Source organism: Octodon degus, unplaced genomic scaffold (assembly GCF_000260255.1).
Source record: "Octodon degus isolate 3935 unplaced genomic scaffold, OctDeg1.0 scaffold00056, whole genome shotgun sequence".
In the NCBI taxonomy this organism is placed as follows: Eukaryota; Metazoa; Chordata; class Mammalia; order Rodentia; family Octodontidae; genus Octodon; species Octodon degus.
Window position 1 is genome coordinate 12475551 of NW_004524632.1, and position 4454 is coordinate 12480004.

Genomic DNA, 4454 nt, shown 5'->3' on the forward strand with positions numbered 1-4454 from the left:
GGGGGGGGGGCATGGAAATGAGGGGCGCAGCTCTGCCTATGCTGAGCCTTCCTGGGCAGGAGGCCTCTTCCAGGGAAATGGCCTTCAAGATTTAGGAGTACAGGACCGGCCAGATAGCTCCGCGGATTAAAGTCCTGGCAGGAAGGCGCACGGACAGGAGGTTCGATCCCTGGGCCTGCCGTGCACCCCCCCAAACCCCCACCTCCGCGCTCATTGAGACTGGGCGTGGCGGCACGCGCCTATAATCCCAGCTCCTCGCAGCTCTTGGGAGCCTGTAAACAGGCAGATCACTACGAGATCTAATAGTGACACCTTAAACACCCTGTAGACCCTTCCCTAAAATACAGGAAAGAAAAAAAAAAAGATGAGTCTGTTGGCCTTGTCATGGCTGGGCAAGGCAGCACACTCAGGAGGCTGAGGCAGGAAGTTCCCTGAGTTCAATGTAGACCAGCAGGCGTCAGGCTGAAAGGCATCTGCTGGATAATGGGACAGAGCCCCCCACCCCACTCCATGCCCACCCCACTCCCTGCCAGTTCTGGAGGGGCGCAGTGCAAGCCTCCCAGCTGCCCCTGTCCTGCACAGGGTGCCCACTGGGGCGTAACATCCCCATTGTGGAGTTGGGAAACTCCAGTTTTAAATGAGTCTCTACTCTGCTCTGGGCAATAGGCCAGATGCTAAATCTGTGTCATCTCATGAACTCCAGGCAACCCTTTTAGGTAGCAATTATTTCCACCTCATGGAATCCAATCAGGCCTACACTCCACAGGCCAAGGCTTAAACCGAAGAACTGCTGATTTCAACTGTAACTTGGTTGAATGTTTGATTTCCTTCTGGGTCAGAACCCAGTCTGAAACAAGAGAGGTCTGGGTGAGAATTTGGGTTGGAGGTGGTAGGCAGGGTACAACTGAGGAGAGAGGCTGTCGGCCCTCAAAGTGCTGGCCTCCTTGTGCAATACCTGCTCTTCTCTCAGGGCCCAGCCACTGAGCAGAGGGCTGGAGGCCAGGGCAGCTTCTGAGCCCTGCCTGGCCCCATCCAGTGTCCTTTGGAGTTCATTTTTTTTTTTTTTTTTTTTTCCCGGAACCTGGGATTGAACTCAGGCCCTTGCGCTTGCCAGGGAAGTGCTTATTCCACTGAGCCATCTCCCCGGCCCCTGGAGTTGATTAATTTGGAGTCAATGACATCAGGGCAAGAAGGTAAGCGACTTAGCCCTCTTACCTGTGGTGGTGATGTGGTGGAGGATGGAGCCCTGGGGAGAGAGCCCACCCGTGGGCTGGGGGCATCCTTAGGGGACGTCAACTCAGGCTGGGGGTAGGGGTGGAACCATGCACACATGGACCCCTGCTCTGGCCCCACAGTGGCCTTGCCTGCGTGGGGCAGCAGGTCTTCCTCATGGGCTCCCATGAGCCTTCCTGGGCAGGAGGCCTCTTCCAGGGAAATGGCCTTCAAGATTCAAGGCTTGGACTCAGCGGTTGTTGCACACATGCGGTGATGCTCCAAGCAGCTGCTCTTCCCTCCAGATTCCTCTGTACACTCTGCTTGAGAGGCCTGCGTCACCTCGGAACCATGCTCTATTTACAAAACAGTGCCAGTGGAGAGATCATGAGAAGTTTGCCCTGCCCCCCCATCCTGTCATGGTGCCACCGCACAGGTGGTGCCAGGTGGACTGCTCTCCTGGGTGCTTTCCACCTCTGCAGGGTGGAGTTGGCCCTTTCTCCCACAGTGTTGAGGAGTGATGCTGCTTTCTTTTTTCTTTTCTTTTGGTGGAACTGGGGATTGAACTCAGGCTCTTGCGCTTGCCAGGCACGCGCTTATTCAACTGAGCCGTCTCCTCAGTGATGCTGCTTTCTGGAGAAGAACAGTCACATGGACCTTGTGGAGCCTCACCAGTGCCTCTCAGAGTCCTTTGTTGGGAGCATGGGCCATGGCATGCCAAGGGGTATCGGAGTGACAGGGCAGACCGTGTGCCCTTAGGGGAGGAGGACAGATAGTCTGTGGGACTGTGCTGAGTGCCATGTGGTATCAACCCTGTGACAGGGTGACAGTCACTGGGAGGGGAGGGGGCTTTAGAGCTGAGCCCTGAAGGATGAAGGGTATCACAGGAGCGGTTTTTCAGTGTGTGGGGCCTTGTTCAGAAGTTACCGAGAAGGCCGGGGCAGGACCGCAGAGCCTCAGGCTGGGTGTGGAGCTTTTCTGAGCATGGCTTTGTAGGTTCACGGTGGGTCCTGCTCTATGTACAAGACCAGCTTTTCAGGAGGCAAGTCAAGCAAGCACTTCTGGGGATTTTTGCCTCCCCCCCCCATTTATGTATTTGGTACAGGGTCTCACTGTGCATTTCAGACTTGTAGTGCTCCTCCTGTTTTTAGCCTCCCCAGGACTGGGATTACATGTGTCCCTGGGCATGAGGGACCAGGGACAGAACCCTGGTTCCTGGGTTTACCAAAGCACGCTTAGTCTGCTGAGCTATCTCGCTGGCCCTTGTGGTTTTTGTTTTTGAAACAAGGTCTCAGTATGTAGCCCAACTGGCTTTGATCTCACAGAGATCCGCCTGCCTCACTCAGCCTCCTGAGTGCTAGGGTTACAGGTGTGTGCCATCATTCCCAGCTTTTTTTTTTTTTTTTTAAGTAGGCTTTTGCTTTAGGTTGGCCTTGAACTCACTATCTAGCCCAGGTTGATTTTGAAACTGGGATTCTCCTGTCTCAGCTTCCTGGGTGCTGGGATTACAGCCCCATGCCACCCCAATTCACCGCTTTGGGTTTCTGATCAAGCAGGTACATCAGGAGCCATCCCCCATCTCAGGCTGTTCCTTCTTCATGTGAATCGTATTTATAGGTAAGTTAGTAAACAAATTGCCATGGGGTGGGTTCTCTGCCAGGTGTTGCCTTGGGTGTTGAAATGATCAGTGGGCAACTCAGGTGAAACACTGGCCTATTTGTGAGCTGCCCGGGGAGGGCTGGGAACATGTGGTAGACAGCTGAGTGGTGGCCAGGCAAGTTGGGTGTCTGGGAGGCATCACCCACAGTGCTGTGACCAGTGCCCTTCCCATTGTACAGACCTCTCGTCTTCCCAGAGGTCTGAGACACCCCAGCCTTGGAACTGTCACTGTTCCCTGCTGTTAGTACCCCAGAAGCAGAGCCCCCTGGAGGGTGCAGACCTTGCACAAGCTGGGAGCGGTGTCCTCGGAGATGCAGAGTCTGCACTGGGCTCTCCCTGGAGCTGGGGTGGGCTGTGAGGCTGGGCCTACTCCGTGTGCTGGGAGATGTTTGTCCAGGGCCAGCTCTCACACCCTGTACCAATATCCGTTTCCTGATGAACAGCCTCTTTCTGCCCCTGGGAACCTCAGCTGCCTTTGTGGAGTCCAAGACCCCTCTTTACCCCAGGGCAGCCTGCTCCCCACAGCCCTTGGCACCCATCCACACTATCTAGCAAACCCAGGGCTACAGCTGGAGTTCTTCCCTGCTCCAGGCATCAGGAGACCCCAGTGAGGCCTGATAGAGACAGATAGGTTTCCCAGGTCTGGGGCACAGGCCCTGGGCATATGCCACCCTGGCTCTAGCTGGGAGAGCGAGGCAGGGGACAGTGATAGGCTGGGCCCATGGTGACATCTGAACACTGTCACCCCAAGAACCTGGGGGCATGAGCAGGAGTTGATATGGGGCACCTCAACCTGAGGAGGCTTAGTGGGAGGTGTGGAGGCTACCATTCAGGTCCAGGGTGGCTGTAACTTTGCAAGACAACAGATGGTAAGGCTAAGAGGGCATAGGCAGGTGTGCAAGGGCCAGGAGATGGGTGGTAGAGGCCACTGGTCCATACCAGTCCCTCCCAACAGCATCAGACTCCTGACCAGGGCCAAACCAGGCCTTTTGTTTACATAGACCCAAGGGGATGGCTAGGATGGCCTTCACCTGGGTATCTGGGGAGTCAGAGCCCAGGGTCCCGTGCCCTAGGCCTGGGAGGCCTGCTTATCCCTAGAGGGCCTTGTTGGGGTCCCCTGATGCCTGGAGCAGGGAAGAGCTCCAGCCACAACTCTGGGTCTGCTGGGTGCTGTGGACGGGTGCCCAGGGATGCGGGGAGCCAGGCTGCCCAGGGGTAGAGAGGGGGTGGGAGCTGCACAGGGGCAGCTGAGGTCCCCAGGAGAGGTGTTGTGCCTCCTTGGCCCAGACAGCCCCTTGCCCCACACCCAGCAGTGTGGCCCTGAGGGTGGTCATCCCATCCCTCTTTGCCTCCAGGAAGGACCTGCAGGAGTGGACCTAGTGTGGGCAGCCTGGGCAAGTTGGTGACTTAGCAAGAACACCACAAAAGGATTGGGGATGCAGCTCAGTGACACTCGAGTTCCACCCTGGTAACACACACACACACACACACACACACACATACACACTCACACAGGAAGCACTCAATGGCAGGAGGGTTCCAAGATGTAAAATGAAGCCAGGAGGAGAGGAAGATGAGCCCTG